Here is an 18020-nt window from a genome sequence, read left to right as displayed (position 1 = left end):
CCAACACATCTAATCATTTTCTTAAGAACCGCGCAAAGCTCAAATAAGACACTTATTATGAGGCGGAGGGAGTAAAAAGCATAGACACCGAGTCATATTTGTCTGCAATAAAAAATATAAATATCCATATCGAGTCATATTTAAGTTTGGTAAACGGATACATTCGCTCCGCAAAAATTTGCAAAAAAATAAAATGGAATAGGACGGTCATAATTAAGGATGCAGACCTAAAATTTTATACCGTCCTATAAAAAGTGGAGGCGGGGCAGGTTAAGCCCGGTGGCAATATACTTTTTAGGGGTAAAAATTCAAAATTTTATTTTACTATATGGGTCCGCAAAAGTCCACATAAAACAAAATAGAACGGAGCGGTCGCATTCAACGGTAAGATCTAAAATCGTAATTCATCCTACATTAAAGTACACGTAAAATAGACATATCCAATGAATAGGATCCGTTTTACCGCCCTTACTCGTATTTGTCTACAAGAATTTTCTAACAATATGAAAGCAATATAACCGTACACCATACTTGAAACAAGTAGCAAAAAAACAAGACACAATACAAAGCCAGCTATGTTTCTAATCAACTTGCATGACAAACGTAGACCGTACGCATGATCCATATATAATCATTAAGATCAAACGGTGGAACTTGTTTTATTTGTTCCACAAAAGTGAGAGACAAACTAGTAAGGAATCTCCTGACAACAAGGCAGTGGGAGGTACAGAAGATCAGACTAAGATACTTATGGGGCCCACGTGAAATACCAAGTTGCGTAAGACAACCTTTTTCTTTGTTTTTTATGTTGTGTGGCGAATTGGGTGAGTGACACGTGGCCATGGAAGGACCAAGTTGCGGAGAATGACGTGGGTTGGAATCGGTGGTAGTGTGGGTCCCTGCAAGTAGAGGTTGGGGTTTGGGTTTTCGACACGTGGCGGTGTAGTTTTGACGGTTTGATAGGTTTGTGGTCAAATAAATAAAATTGAGTTGATTGTATATAACATTTGATTTTTTGAGAGGTTAGGTCTTTTCAACCAATAAATTGTTCATGTTTTTGTGAATAAATAATAAATTATTGATGTTTTGTGAACAAATTACTTAAATATTATGCAGTTATGATGAGAAAAAAAATTAAAATAGAGAAAAACATATAGTGTTTTATGTGATTAAATGATTGTGATAAGATATGCCATTTTGTATGCGATGTGATGTTAAGCGGTTAAGAATTAAAATGAAAAGAAAATAATAAAGTAGAAATGAAGATGTTACAGCGGATATGTAATAAAATTCGACATGATAAAATTAAAAATGAAATTACTAAAGAGATTTCAGGATAGTTTATGATAGAGAAGATGATAAAAAAAATATTTAAATAGTTTGGACATGCATGTAAAAATAATTAGAAGAAGATAAAAAAACTTAGAAAAAATTAAAATATTCTCGAAATTAATGATTTAAATAAAAGGATAATCTTTAATAAAATATTATGGCTTAATTGTTATTGTTCATACATAAATAGTCGTTTCATATAAAAATAATATCATTTTGTTGTTTATAAATATTATGCAATATTTTTAAGTGCTTCTGTAATATTCAATACTCCTTCTCTCCTAAATGAAAATATTTTTTTCTATTTTTTTAAAATAATACAAGGTTTCTTCTAAACTTTTGCATGCATTAGTAATTAATTTATTATAACAATACTTTTATTAATTTATGATTAAAAGAACATCATGGTAAAGTTAATCTAAAACGAGTTACAAGCTAATGCACTACGGTGTAAAAAATCTTTACACTGTCATTCAATAAAAGTATTTTATTCTGCTATATCATATTAGTGATTTAAAATTTACAGTATAATTTGATACTTAACAAGATTGTGATTGATTGACAGTGTAAATTTTTTTTATACTATCAATGCATCACTCATTTTCTCATTAAAAAATCTCGAAACAAGTGATGGATTATGTAACAATAAATAAAAAATACTTTACTTTTAAATATTGACTATGAAAAGACAAATGAATCGGAGGAATGAGAATATCTAAATTTGGTAATGCAGAGTCTATGAAATTTTTTGAGATATTGAGAAAGTTATTTGAATTGATCATTGGTCTAAGAGTAAATTTTCCAAAACAAATATTTTTTTTAATAAGCAATGATATAAGAAATCGCATTAGGGGTGCAACCCTTACAACAAGAACTCTAAATAGAGTTAAAACAATTTAGAGGTAACTTGTATCAATCATAAAACTTAGTCCTAGTAGTAGAATCACTATTACACAACCATCTCCAAGAAAAGAAAAAAATATTGGAAATGACCGTTTCAAAGCTAAAAGAAGCATTATAAAAATAATGGCATTTCTCATTAGCCAAATGCACCAAATTAGAGCTAACCAAATTGAATTTAATTTAATTCTAGTGTTGGTTTTCCTCACCTTTTCTTGAATGCAACCAAAACTTTTGAACTCTTCCAAAGTGAACTCCAAGTCATTTTCCAACCAAGTGTAGATTCTATCCCAAACCGCTTTCGATACTTGATATTGAAAGAAGAGATGTTCCGAAGATTCCGGATGGTTGGAGCAAAATAAACAATCAAGAGAGTTGAGGTTGATTACATCTCTATATGCCAAAAGGTCTTTTAGAGTAAGTCTATCATTAAAGAACCTCCAAGAAAAGATTTTGACCTTTTTCGGAATCTTGGCTTTCCACATAACTTCCAACAATTAGATTGTATTGATTGACCATGTTATATCTTTGGCATTAGACACCAAGTTAGACACACTTGCAACCGAGAACACACCGTTAGGAGATAGTTTCCAATGGAAATCGTCATTGTCCGAATTGTTCGGAGCAATGCCATCCAATAACACTTTTAGTTCTCTCAAATGAAGAACAATAGCCGTCGGAGTGGCGTTTGAAGCTTGATGGAAGAAATTCGGGCCTAAAGGATTCAAGCTATCAATACCAAAGGGAACATTAATATTCCAAGAAAACGCTTCATTGTTCCAAGAAATGACCTCACTAACCTTGCAAAATTTATTGGTTGAAAGATCGAACAAAAGCGGAAAGGAATCGCGAAGAGTTTGATCGCCCAACCAACAGCTATGTCAAAAAAGAATAGTGTTACCTTTATTAAGGTCACATTTGACCCAATCGTTGAAACCTTCAACGGAATTCTTAAGGTCACATTAAGAATGATGTCTTTCCACTAACTAGAATCGTCCCGGTTTAGAACTTCCCCGCAAGAGTCTAACACTTTAAATTTCAAATTTTGATATCTCAAAAGTAGAAATCTACTCCAAATGGTTTTATCCTCCTTCAAGATTCTCCACTTCCATTTAAGGAGAAGGGATCTATTCATATCACCAACATCTCTAATACCTAACCCACATTTCTCCTTAGGTTTGAAAACATTCTCCCACTTCACCCAATGAATACTTCTTTTGTTCACATTCCCATTCCACAAGAAGTTACTAAGAAGACCTCTAATCTCTTGGATAGTTTTGCTTGGAGATTTAAATAAAGAAATAGTAAAAATAGGAATAGCATTAAGCACCGAACCAATAAGAGTCGCTCTTCCGCCTATGGAAATATTTCTCCCCTTCCATAACGACAATCTTGATTTGATATTAGCAACCACTGATCGCGACTTTACGTGTCTATAAATCTGATAACTGCAAGTGCACAGTCGTGTCGTGTAGTTTTAAAAGATATCGAATCCACAGGGACTATGAATCGATCTACCGTTATCTAAGGTTACTATGTAAAGCTAGGAGTACTAAAATTTTCGATTGTTCCTAAGGGAAAGTGATTGTGAGAAAATAAAGAATAATAATAAAAGACAGGTATCAGTATGTATTTCGTTTAACTAAAGGTAATCCGAAGGTTCATTGGCTTTTACATAATTAAATTAAAAATCTTTACTAATTCCAATTGATTAAAAATCCTCGTCTCAAACTTTCGCTCTGTTGATTCAGACTACTATCCTAATCCTAATGTACGCTTTCGCCATCCCATTAGATTTTAGAAGAGCTTTTTGAAAACAATGTAATTAATAAAATGCCTATTTTACGAGGTTGTTATCTATTTAAATATCCTAATCTCAAACTTTCGCTCTGTTGACTCGGAGCAAGCTAATACCCCTAACGTACGCTTTCGCCATCCCGCTCGAGTGTAAAAACAATTTTTGAAAATAAATAAGTTCCAATTAGTTTTAATACGCTTTCGCCATCCTTAAAACTAATGTCCTATGTCTACTATCCAGTTAAAGACCTCAAACTTTCGCTCTATTGGTTTCAACCTTTGACCGTCCTAATCCCTCAAACTTTCGCTCTATTGGTTTTAAGACTTACTAATTAAACTAGACATATAAACCAAAAATAAGTGATAATTAATAAAATCTAATTTAAGCCAATTTATTTCGGATCCCTACGGTTAACTTACTTTACATACCGATACCTTTAGTATTTTAGCCAGACATATTAATACGGTTAAACATGCATAAATCGGTTTTGTTCATAATAATAAGCATATTAAACGGCATATAATATAGATATATCATGCAATAGTAATATAAATAAAAGCGGTAAATAAAAACCTGAATTAAATAAATGGCAAATAATTCTTCAAGTATCGAACTTCCACCACAGCTTGGCTGGATCGTTCTTCGGAATTTAAATGGCAGAAAATAAAAACAAGGAAAATAAAGCGATAAATCTAACGTAAGGCTAGATCTATGAAAAGTTCACAACAATTTCCAATGTAGAAATCGTTGTGAGAAAATAGAAGGTTAAATGGAAACAGAATAATGAAAAGCAGTTCGCGGTACAATTTCGGCAGCACTTCGTTGGCAGGAAATCGGACTCTTTGGACTGAAGTGGCTGCCTCTATTTATAGGTGAGGCTTTGCAGTTGCTTTGCGTGAAAAACGGGACTTTTTGCAGACCGGGACTTGGAGACGTGCGTCTCCTATTCTTCAGGGAGACTGGGTACGTGACTTGAGACGTGCGTCTCAAGTGGAGAAGATGTAGGAACATGGAGACGTGCGTCTCCCTTTGCTGACGTGGCATAGAGGATGTGGAGACGTGCGTCTCCACTTGCTGGGCAGGTTTGGGCCACGCAATTTTGTTCCTTTGTGGGCTGGTTCGTCTCTTTTGAGCCTTTTGGGTCCTAATTGCACCCCTCTTTAGTTTCAGCACCCCTTTTCGTCTTTTAAGCATAAATATTGGTCATTTAAGCTCGATTTTCTTTCCTTTTCGCAAATAGTCGGAATTGAAGTGTAAAACCTGAAACAAAGCAAATACACGCGTAATATCATAATAAATTGACATAATAAATGGAAAATGCTATAAATATCTATGGATTTTAGGCTAAATATACGATATAAAATCGTGTTATCAAATTCCCCCAGACTTGAACCTTTGCTTGTCCTCAAGCAAAATAAGAAGATAAAGATAAATGAAACACACTTCCACCACGTCGTTCAGTCATACTTAGCTACATAGTGTTCTTATTCGGAAGTAACGAATCTTAGCAATAAACCTATAGTAACAACACTAAACAACTCCCAGTATGCATACCAATTCGAATCATGCCATTATAGCTCGACCTATTTGACTTGTCATCATGTTTCACCCTTTTCATTCGCGCGCAATCACATTAAGCCCATTATCTTGACACGCACATAGCAGAGTAGTCGGTTAGTGACTATGATCCTTCTCATGGAGTTCTGGCACAATATGTGGTATACTCCTTAGCATTCACTTGTAGATTGTGGGGAATCGGACAATAGTCCTTCCTACCAAGTTCATTACCAGATGACTTCTGAACCAATCGACAGTGAGTTTTTAAATTCTTTGTATATGAGATTTGTGACCGTTAGGTTAAATGATCTTGTGAGGATCACCTTACTTAGTAGGCACATTTCTTCTTATAGTTGAACACATAATTATTATGAGGATCATACACTTATATTCATCGACTCTCTGCGTAGTTTGCATCTAAGACGGTGCCGACTGCTAGAATAAACTACTAAGGGTTATTTCAAAACTTAAAGTCGGTGGTTTTGGTATAACGGGTATTCAAATCGGTTATGTATACTCGGGGGTTTTAGAGTGTTGTGACAATAAGGATATTGACTAATTCAGTTTCGGTGCGTTGAGTGATTGAGTAGCTTCGTATTTCTTGAACGTGTGGGGTTTGCGTTTATCGTTTAGGAGCAAAAATTTTTGTTATGGCTCAAGAAAATGGAAGAAATTGAAATAACTACGGAATTATACATATAAGACTTAAATTCCATAAATATTCTTTATTGAATTAGAAAAACATTACAAGGAAGGGAAATAACTGAAGGGAAAAACTAAAGGAAATAGGAAATAGAAATAATACGACTCCCCCAGACTTAGATGATGCAATGTCCTCAGTGCATAAGAACTACTCCTCATTGTTGCGGTTTCGAGAACTGCTCGCGCCTCTTGTACGAACACGGCGACGTCTATCAGGAGAGTCATTAACACGAATGTCAAGATCATGCAAATATGTGGCAATTTCAGCGTATTGACTTTCGTTCCTAATAGCATAGTCACGGTGCTCCTGTTGCATCTCTCGGATGAGCCTAATTGTTTCAGTTTGGTTTGTCTGCATAGCTTGAACGAGTTGATCTTGGCGTTGAATAGCAGCATACATGGCTTCAAGAGTGATAGGCGGAGGGTTGTTTGGAGGAGGTTGGTTGACATCAGCTTGCCCTTGGTTGAGTTCTTCTTCATTTGCATCCATTGGTTCATTAGGATGTTCTTGTTGGTCATCTTGAGGATTTTCTTCAATAAGCCTCCAACGTTGAACGTAACGGATGTTAATTCTTTCAGGACAAGGAAGGATGACATAAGGAATAGGAACTTTGTTGACGACCAAAGTGTATCGGCCATCATGGCGGGGTGAAACCAAGTGGGAATCGCGGCAGTAAGTGAGATCGAGTGACTGAGCAGGCTTCATGAGATGAGAGAGTGATAGGAGCTCGTCACCAAGACCTAAAGCACAGGCCAAGGTAGTAATAATGCCTCCAAGCAAGAATGGATTTGTAGCGGGGGCGTTGACTAAGCCTTGGATGTGTTGGAACATAAACGGTGCGGCATTGAAACGGATATTGTTAAGCGCACAGTAAAGGAAAAATAATTCATTTTGGTTTACCTTGTGGTTGTTGGATCTTGCAAAAATAATATGCCCCAAGACACGTTGAAAATAACGTATAGCGGGGTTTTGAATGTGAGAAGCATGAAGAGCTCTCCAACCGGTAGGATTTTCTCCAGTGAGATGGAACCAAAATTCAAAAGCGAGATCCTCCCAGGATCGACCATTGAGTTCTTGAAAGATTGAGCGGTGAGCAATTGGAGCATGATTAAAATGCAAATATGAAGCTACGACATCTTGATCTAGAGCATATTCACGGTTGAACATCCGGAATTGGATGGTACCGGTTGAGAATGGTTGAGTAGAGGGAGTGTCGTAGTTGAAGGAACTCAAAAATTCTAAGACGAGCGGCTCATAAGTAGGTACGGGTTCGGTACAAAGATGGTGGAGGCTAGATTTGGTGAGCAAACGGGTGACACCATCAATGAGACCCAAAGTTTCTAGACACTCGGTGTTCACAAATTTTGTGGGAACAACCGAACGTTCGTAGAAAGCAACATATTTTGTTCGTTGAGCATCATCTCGGAAGATAATGTTTGAAAGGTCGGGAGGTGGTCGCTCGGGACGCTCACTACGGATTAATGAACGTGGAGGCATGGTGAGTATGGGAATGGAAAATAGATATGATAGTAGAATGGTAGAAGAGAAATGGTATGAAGGTTGTGAAGAATAAGAGTGGTGGTGGTGTGGTTTTATAGTGAGGTTTGAAAATGGGGTGGTTAATGGAGAATTAAAATGGATTAATGGTGGTGTTTGAAGTTTGAATAGAATAGAAGAATGGGAAATGAATGGAGTTTAAGAGGTGAATGATGGAGGATGAATGAGGTTAATGGGGTTTAAATGGAATAAATAGGGGAAGAATGAGGAGAATGAATTTTGAAATTCAAATTCAAAATTCAAGAGGGAGAGAAGAGTGTCTGCGTGGTCAAATGCAGACTGCTAGCCTTGGGAGACGTGCGTCTCAGGCAGTCAGTCTGCTGGGGCAGAGCATGGAGACGTGCGTCTCCTGTCCCAAAAATGGCATCTGCTGGTCCCACACAGATGGAGACGGGCGTCTCCTGTGGCAGGCAAGTGGGCACGCATGCAGGTGACCAGACAGTGCTGACAGATACCATTAACAGCAAAAAGTGTCCATCAGTTCATAACAATGTCTTATTTTAATACTATTAACAGCAAAGAGTGATAGCCAGGAAAATATATATAGCAGTTAATAGCAGTGTATTATAACACAACAGCAGTAGTGAATAAAATATTGCATTTAAAATTAAACCAGTACTGAGTGTTAACAATAGCAGAATGGAAAAGTGCAGAAAAATGTAAATCTAAACTAAGAATAGAAATTACTAAAACTAGAAATAAAAATCTAATAATCTAATACGGTAACATCTAGCCACGTCTATTGTTGTTCTGATTGGACTGAATGTGTTTGAAAACTTCGTCGAACTGAGCATTTACGGTGTCGATGAAATCGAAGAAATGCATTTGCAAAGTGTGAAGCTCGTTGCGCACATGTTGTACATCTTGTTGTAGTGCATTGATTGCTTGTTCGTGCGTGTTCAGATTGGGCATCCTTTGATTTACCGATGCGGTAGATGTAGCGGGTTGTTGTTGCTCGACCTCGACATCAGTCATATCAACAGTGTGATCTTCAACGGAATCTTCAGAACGAGTTTCAGGTTCATACTCAGATATAGGTTCATCAATAGGAAGAGGTTCATAATAACCAGGAGGTGTTTCAGGTTCAGATTCAGATGCAGGCATTTCCTCATCAAAATGTTCATAAGCTTGAGGAGTTTCAGGTGATGGCTCTCTCTCAGGAATCTGACCATAGTAAAGCCAGTTGGTAGGGTTGTGCACACTTGTCCTAGGATTCGGTAAGGTGAACTGATACCAAACTTTGTTATCAATGAGCAATTCAAAACGATCAGGTCCAAGATTACCGATGATACCTCGATTAAAGCAGAAATTGATGTCCATAGAGGTATGGGTACCAAAAGGTGTCAATCTAAGCAAAGGCACTCTCATTCCTATGGCATTAGCGATCATAGTGACAAATCCGCCGATCCTAATGGGTGAAACTTCGTCTTGCGTGATGCGCTCGAAGTTTGTAAGCATGAATGCGATGGCATTGACCGGGCGATTCTGAGATGTACAAAACATGATGAACAGCTCTTCTCTAGTAACTTCAGTGACATTATCAGGCTTTCCAAAAATGTAGTGAGCAAGGATCTTGTGAAAGTAGCGGAAAGCAGGATTGTGGATGTTCTCAGATTGAAATTCATTCTCTTCAGGGTTGTCGTTTCCAGTGATCTTGCCCCAGTATTTTTCCAACTCCCAGTATGGAAGATTTTCTTCAGCTACTTGGGCGTATGCATCGGGTCCATGAGGTAGTTCTAACATTTCAGCAAAATCTCGGATGCAGAAATTAAACTCCATACCAAAGAGTCTAAAGAGAATAACTCCTTTTTTCAGTCCTTGTCCACAGTTTGGAAGATAGGTCAGGGAGCTCAGGAATTCCAGAGTGAGCTTCCGATAAGTGCTAAACTTGCGGAACAAGTGAGAACCAGTCCAACCGATTTGGTTAAGCAGGTGTAGGATGCTTTCTTCGATACCAAGCTTCACCATAGTTGGTTGGTGAGGATAGCAAGTCAATTCCATGTGTCTTTCAGCCAGCTTGTTAAATCTTGCTTCTTGTCCTCTACCACGGAACACAACTTCCATATTGTCAACTTCTTGCATCGTAGTTAGTAATTAAATGAAAAACCTAGAAGTTGAAAATATTAAGATTGAGTTAGAATTAGGCTAGTGTTTATTTAAAATAAAATAAAAAGTTAAAATTAAGCTTAGGTAACAAGTTATAATAATAAATATAATTATAACGGAAATATTTTCTCAATTCATAGATAGTAGTTATAATTATAATAATTATTATAAGATGTATGAAAAATCAAAAATGATTAAAATTAAGATTAAAAATAGAATAAAGTTTTTAAAAATGAAAAATAAAAATAATAAATTAGAAAAATTAAAGTTTTAATAAAATAAAATAGAAGAATAAATAAATGTGGGTTGTCTCCCACCAAGCGCTTTGTTTAATGTCGTAAGCTCGACGATTTAAAAATAGAAAACTATTTTTTCGAAAGAGCGGGCAGTTCGTCAAGTTTAAAAACTTCGATGTTTTCATCGTATTCGAGATGATGGTAATACTTAAGACGTTGCCCATTTACGACAAAAGGTTTGACGGTTTCTCCTTTTATTTCTATCGCTCCACTCGGAAATATGTTAGTTATTTCGAAAGGGCCAGACCATCTAGATCGTAACTTACCAGGAAATAATTTTAGTCTAGAATTAAATAAGAGCACTTTATCGCCTATGCTAAAATTTTTCCTAGATATACGCTTGTCGTGCCATTTTTTCGTTCGCTCTTTATAGATTTTGGCGTTTTCGTAAGCGTCTTGTCTAAGTTCTTCTAATTCGTTTATGTCTAGAAGTCGTTTCTCACCAGCGGCAGTGTAGTTTAGGTTTAAGTTCTTAATAGCCCAATAGGCTTTATGTTCTAACTCTACTGGTAGGTGGCATGATTTTCCATAAACGAGTTTGAATGGGGTAGTTCCTATTGGAGTTTTGAAAGCTGTTCTATAAGCCCATAAAGCTTCATTTAGCTTGGTTGACCAATCTTTCCTCGATATAGCAACAGTTTTCTCCAATATTTGTTTTATTTCGCGGTTAGATACTTCTACTTGACCGCTTGTTTGTGGATGGTGTGGTGTGGCTATTCGATGATTTACTCCATATTTTCGAAGGAGTTTCTCAAGTATTCTTGAAATGAAATGGGAACCACCATCGCTAATTACCAATCTTGGCACACCGAACCTAGGAAAAATGACGTTTTTGAAAAGTTTAATAACTACTCGTGTATCGTTTGTAGGGGAAGCAATAGCTTCTATCCATTTTGAAACGTAATCGACGGCTACGAGTATATATTGATTTCCAAACGATGACGGAAACGGTCCCATGAAGTCTATTCCCCAGACGTCAAATATTTCTACTTCTAGAATGCCTTTTTGAGGCATTTCATCGCGTCTTGAAATGTTTCCAGTTCGTTGGCATCTATCACAGCTTAGTATAGCAAAATGGACGTCTTTCCACAGGTTAGGCCAGAAAAGTCCAGATTGAAGAATTTTGGCGCAGGTCCTAGATGTGCTATGGTGTCCTCCACACGGTGCAGAATGACAATGTGTTATTATGCTTCTTATCTCTTCCTCGGGTACACAACGTCTAAAGATTCCATCGGGGCCTCTTTTGAAAAGGAGTGGGTCGTCCCAATAGTAATGTTTTAGGTCATGGAAGAATTTCTTCTTCTGTTGGTAGCTTAGATCAGGAGGAAGCACACCAGCAGCTAGGTAATTTACGAAATCTGCATACCAAGGTGTGTTAGATCGGGCTAAAGCTATTTCAGCTAATTTCTCGGTTTCAGAGTTTGGACGGTATGGTTCGAATTCTTTTGCTTCTAATTGGGCGATGAGTCTTTCATAAGGGAAATCATCGTCAATTGGTACTTGTTCGGGTTTCAGATTTTCCAATCGAGAGAGGTGATCTGCTACGACATTTTCAGTGCCTTTCTTATCTTTAATTTCCAGGTCGAATTCTTGTAGTAACAAGATCCATCTCAAAAGTCTTGGTTTAGCGTCCTTTTTGGTTAGGAGGTACCTAATGGCGGCGTGGTCAGTGTATATGATTATTTTGGCTCCTACCAGGTAAGAACGGAATTTGTCTAGTGCGAATACGACAGCTAATAATTCTTTTTCTGTCGTGGCATAATTCATCTGAGCTTCGTCTAGGGTTCTACTCGCATAATATATGACATGTAGTTTCTTATCCTTTTTTTGTCCTAGAACGGCTCCTACAGCATAATCACTTGCGTCACACATTATTTCGAAAGGTTCATTCCAGTCGGGAGGTTGCATAATTGGCGCAGAGATCAATGCTTGTTTAAGCGTTTGAAATGCTTCAGTGCATTTATCGGTGAAAACAAATTCGGCGTCTTTCATGAGTAGTTCAGTTAAAGGTTTGGTTATTTTAGAGAAATCCTTAATGAAGCGTCGGTAAAAACCAGCATGTCCCAGAAAACTTCTTATTTCTCTAACGGTTTTGGGAGGTTGAAGGTTTTCGATAATCTCGATTTTTGCTTTATCAACTTCGATTCCTCTATCGGATACGATGTGTCCAAGTACAATTCCTTGTCGAACCATGAAATGGCATTTTTCCCAATTAAGGACTAGGTTTACGCTTACGCATCGTCTAAGCACCATTTCAAGGTTTTCTAAACATGTTTCAAAACTTCCTCCACAGACAGAGAAGTCGTCCATAAAGACCTCCATTATTCCATCTAGGAAGTCGGCAAATATTGCCATCATGCATCTTTGGAAGGTCGCGGGTGCATTGCAGAGTCCAAAAGGCATTCGTCTATAAGCGAATGTACCATAAGGACAGGTGAATGTGGTCTTCTCTTGGTCGTCAGGGTGGATAGGAATTTGGAAAAATCCGGAGTATCCATCCAGATAACAAAAATGTGAGTGTTTAGCCAGGCGTTCGAGCATTTGATCTATGAAAGGTAGAGGGAAATGGTCTTTTCGGGTAGCTTTATTTAGCTTCCTATAGTCAATGCACATCCTCCATCCAGTTTGGGTACGTTGTGCTACAGATTCTCCTTTTGCGTTAGTGATTACAGTGACTCCTCCTTTCTTTGGTACGACGTGAACGGGGCTAACCCATTTGCTATCGGATATGGGATATATTATTCCAGCTTCTAGCAGTTTTTGGATTTCCTTTTTAACCACATCGCTCATAATAGGATTTATTCGCCTTTGATGTTCCCTAGTGGTTTTACTATCGTCTTCGAGCATAATGCGGTGCATACACAGAGAAGGGCTTATACCTTTCAGATCTGATATGTTGTATCCTAAAGCGGTAGGGTATTTTCTTAGAACATTAAGTAATTTTTCAGTCTCGGTTCGTCCTAAGTTGGCGTTCACTATAACTGGTCGGTTTAGTTCTTCATCTAGAAATTCGTATCTAAGATCGGTAGGAAGTGTCTTCAGCTCTATAGCAGGTTTCTTTGGTCCAGGTATAGGATCAGGGGTTAAAGCTAAGCATTCACTCAGGTGGTTATCTTGATATTCCTCACGCCAGTTGTCGTCTTCAAAAATTGGCGGCATAGGAATTCTTAGGGTTTCGGTTTCCTTATTTGGTTCGGATTTTATTTCCTTGACACATTCGTCGATTATATCAGCAGAACAGCATGTGTCAATTATAGAAGGTGCTTTTAGGAATTGGGAAAGGATAAATTCTATTTTCTCTTCTCCTACTTCGAAAGTAAGCTTTCCTCGCTTTACATCTATAATTGCACCAGCGGTCGCTAAAAATGGTCTTCCTAAAATGATCGGGATGTTAGAATCTTCTTGGATATCCATAATGATGAAGTCAGTTGGGATGTAGAATTGACCTACACGAACAGGGATATTCTCTAACATTCCTACAGGATATTTAACTGAACGGTCTGCTAGTTGAAGAGACATTCTTGTTGCTTTAAGCTCACCTAGATTGAGTTTCTTACAGGTCGAAAGAGGCATCAAACTAACACTAGCTCCTAAATCGCACAAGGCTTTCTCTATGATGGTTTTTCCAATTACGCAGGGTATAGAGAAACTACCAGGGTCTTTCAGTTTTGGAGGCATGTTGTTTTGGATGATAGCGCTACATTCAGCGGTAAGTGTTATAGTTTCGTTATCCTCGAGCTTCTTTTTGTTTGATAAGATTTCTTTTAAGAACTTAGCGTACGAAGGCATCTCAGTTATGGCTTCTGTGAATGGTATGGTTATGTTTAATTGCTTCAGAAGTTCTACAAATCTTTTAAATTGCGCTTCGGTTTTTGATTTAGCTAATCTCTGAGGGTAAGGAATTGGTGGCTTATAAGGTGGTGGCGGAACATAAGGTTTCTCCTTTTCGGGTTCCACTTCGTTATTGTTCTCATCAGTCTTAGCAGTTTGTTCGTCGGTTGGTTTCTTTTGGGTTTCCTTTGGCTCTTGTTGTGACATGGGTACGTTTTGGGTTCTAGGATCTATGGGTCCATCGTAATTAGTTCCACTTCGTAGTGTTATCGCGTTCGCATGTCCTTTAGGATTAAGTTGTGGTTGAGCAGGAAACGTGCCAGCAGGGGCAGCAGTAGGTGCTTGTTGTTGAGCTACTTGTGAGATTTGAGTTTCTAACATTTTGTTATGCGTAGCTAAAGCATCTACTTTGTTCGATAGTTGTTTTAGTTGCTCGCTATTGTGGATGTTTTGATTCAAGAAGTCTTTATTGGTTTGTTGTTGGGAAGCTATAAAGTTCTCCATCATGATTTCTAGGTTTGACTTCCTAGGGGTGTTTTGAGCAGCTACAGGCGCTTTTTGGTAGCCAGGTGGTACAGCAGGTGCTTGTCCAGGCGCGTACAACGCATTGTTGTTCTTATAAGAAAAGTTCGGGTGGTTTTTCCATCCAGGGTTGTACGTGTTAGAATAAGGGTTTCCTTGAGCGTAATTTACTTGATCAGATGGGACTCCAGTCAAGAGTTGACATTCGGCAACTACATGCCCAGTCAATCCACAAATCTCGCAGTTAGGTGCTACAGCGGCAGCGGTGGCTGAAGGAGTGATGGTCAAATTCTCAATCTTTTGAGTTAAAGCGTCTACTTTAGCGTTAACGCGGTCTATACCACTAATTTCGTACATTCCTCCTTTGGTTTGGGCTTTCTCTAGGGCAGCGCGTTCTCCTCCCCATTGGTAATGGTTTTGTGCCATGTTCTCTATGAGTTTGTATGCTTCATCATGGGGTTTGTCCATTAATGCTCCGCCAGCAGCGGCATCTATAGTCATTTTAGTGTTATATAAGAGACCACCATAAAAGGTATGGATGATCAGCCATGGTTCGAGTCCATGATGAGGGCATATCCTAAGCATGTCCTTGTAACGTTCCCAAGCTTCGAAAAGCGATTCGTTATCTTTCTGGGTAAATCCGTTGATTTGACCTCTAAGCATAGCAGTTTTGCTAGGCGGAAAGTATCTTGCTAAGAATACTCTCTTCAATTCGTCCCACGTAGTTATGGAATTGGAAGGCAGGGATTGAAGCCACGCTCTCGCTCTATCTCTCAAGGAGAAAGGGAAAAGGCGTAATCGAATAGCTTCGGAACTAACGTTGTTGGCTTTGATAGTGTCGGCGTATTGCACGAACACGGATAAATGGAGATTGGGGTCGTCTACAGGGCTTCCAGAGAATTGATTCTGTTGAACAGCTTGGACCAGTGAAGGTTTCAGTTCGAAATTGTTCGCTTCAATCGCAGGTGGTGCGATACTTGAATGCGGTTCAGCGCGCGAAGGAGCGGCATAGTCTCTAAGAGGACGAATAGCAGCCATCTCTAACTTCGGGGTGATTTGATTGATTTGATCAGTAAAATTCAATTCCTGATTAATCGGAATTTCTGCTACTTCGGGAAGGTTGCGAGCTCGACGTTTAACGTTAATGAAACGTTCGATCTCGTTAATTCGTTGTATTAAGTCTCCTCCTTGTGAACGAGTATTTGGCATACAATCGTTCAAAAAGAAAGGGAAGAATTTTCCTAGTCTCTACGGTGTAACAGTGAGTTACGATATCGACTTAAATAGTCCCCGGCAACGGCGCCAAAAACTTGATCGCGACTTTACGTGTCTATAAATCTGATAACTGCAAGTGCACAGTCGTGTCGTGTAGTTTTAAAAGATATCGAATCCACAGGGACTATGAATCGATCTACCGTTATCTAAGGTTACTATGTAAAGCTAGGAGTACTAAAATTTTCGATTGTTCCTAAGGGAAAGTGATTGTGAGAAAATAAAGAATAATAATAAAAGACAGGTATCAGTATGTATTTCGTTTAACTAAAGGTAATCCGAAGGTTCATTGGCTTTTACATAATTAAATTAAAAATCTTTACTAATTCCAATTGATTAAAAATCCTCGTCTCAAACTTTCGCTCTGTTGATTCAGACTACTATCCTAATCCTAATGTACGCTTTCGCCATCCCATTAGATTTTAGAAGAGCTTTTTGAAAACAATGTAATTAATAAAATGCCTATTTTACGAGGTTGTTATCTATTTAAATATCCTAATCTCAAACTTTCGCTCTGTTGACTCGGAGCAAGCTAATACCCCTAACGTACGCTTTCGCCATCCCGCTCGAGTGTAAAAACAATTTTTGAAAATAAATAAGTTCCAATTAGTTTTAATACGCTTTCGCCATCCTTAAAACTAATGTCCTATGTCTACTATCCAGTTAAAGACCTCAAACTTTCGCTCTATTGGTTTCAACCTTTGACCGTCCTAATCCCTCAAACTTTCGCTCTATTGGTTTTAAGACTTACTAATTAAACTAGACATATAAACCAAAAATAAGTGATAATTAATAAAATCTAATTTAAGCCAATTTATTTCGGATCCCTACGGTTAACTTACTTTACATACCGATACCTTTAGTATTTTAGCCAGACATATTAATACGGTTAAACATGCATAAATCGGTTTTGTTCATAATAATAAGCATATTAAACGGCATATAATATAGATATATCATGCAATAGTAATATAAATAAAAGCGGTAAATAAAAACCTGAATTAAATAAATGGCAAATAATTCTTCAAGTATCGAACTTCCACCACAGCTTGGCTGGATCGTTCTTCGGAATTTAAATGGCAGAAAATAAAAACAAGGAAAATAAAGCGATAAATCTAACGTAAGGCTAGATCTATGAAAAGTTCACAACAATTTCCAATGTAGAAATCGTTGTGAGAAAATAGAAGGTTAAATGGAAACAGAATAATGAAAAGCAGTTCGCGGTACAATTTCGGCAGCACTTCGTTGGCAGGAAATCGGACTCTTTGGACTGAAGTGGCTGCCTCTATTTATAGGTGAGGCTTTGCAGTTGCTTTGCGTGAAAAACGGGACTTTTTGCAGACCGGGACTTGGAGACGTGCGTCTCCTATTCTTCAGGGAGACTGGGTACGTGACTTGAGACGTGCGTCTCAAGTGGAGAAGATGTAGGAACATGGAGACGTGCGTCTCCCTTTGCTGACGTGGCATAGAGGATGTGGAGACGTGCGTCTCCACTTGCTGGGCAGGTTTGGGCCACGCAATTTTGTTCCTTTGTGGGCTGGTTCGTCTCTTTTGAGCCTTTTGGGTCCTAATTGCACCCCTCTTTAGTTTCAGCACCCCTTTTCGTCTTTTAAGCATAAATATTGGTCATTTAAGCTCGATTTTCTTTCCTTTTCGCAAATAGTCGGAATTGAAGTGTAAAACCTGAAACAAAGCAAATACACGCGTAATATCATAATAAATTGACATAATAAATGGAAAATGCTATAAATATCTATGGATTTTAGGCTAAATATACGATATAAAATCGTGTTATCAACCACATCCTTCCACACTCTCCTCTTACTAGCACCTTCTCCAACCCAAATACCAAGAAATTTGAAAGAAAAAGATCCTTTTTTGCAAGAAAGGAAAAGAGTTGCCGATGTAGAAATCCACTCACCAATATGAATGCCGAAAATGTTGCTTTTGTGGAAGTTGACTTTCAAATCGGAAATAAGTTCAAAGCCTCACAACAACACTTTCATACTCCAAAGATTATCACACGTAGGTTCTCCTATAATTACGGTGTCATCCACAAATTGGAGAATATCCACATAATCGTCTTCACTGTATTTGAACGGTTTCAAATCCCCCACCTCCATCGATTTGTTCATGAGAGCGCTAA

At 37.9% G+C, this 18020-nt stretch overlaps 1 non-coding gene across 1 annotated transcript; it reads left to right on the top strand.

Moving 5' to 3' along the window:
• The first annotated feature begins 15158 nt into the window (after positions 1-15158).
• On the top strand, positions 15159-15265 carry LOC131615331 (small nucleolar RNA R71). The gene has a single exon (XR_009287752.1). It is a non-coding gene; the product is annotated as a small nucleolar RNA R71 (small nucleolar RNA).
• Positions 15266-18020: the final 2755 nt, after the last annotated feature.

This window comes from Vicia villosa, linkage group LG6 (genome assembly GCF_029867415.1).
Source record: "Vicia villosa cultivar HV-30 ecotype Madison, WI linkage group LG6, Vvil1.0, whole genome shotgun sequence".
NCBI classification, from domain to species: Eukaryota; Viridiplantae; Streptophyta; class Magnoliopsida; order Fabales; family Fabaceae; genus Vicia; species Vicia villosa.
The sequence above is the reverse complement of the archived record's forward strand: the minus strand, read 5'-3'. Positions and strand labels throughout refer to the sequence as shown.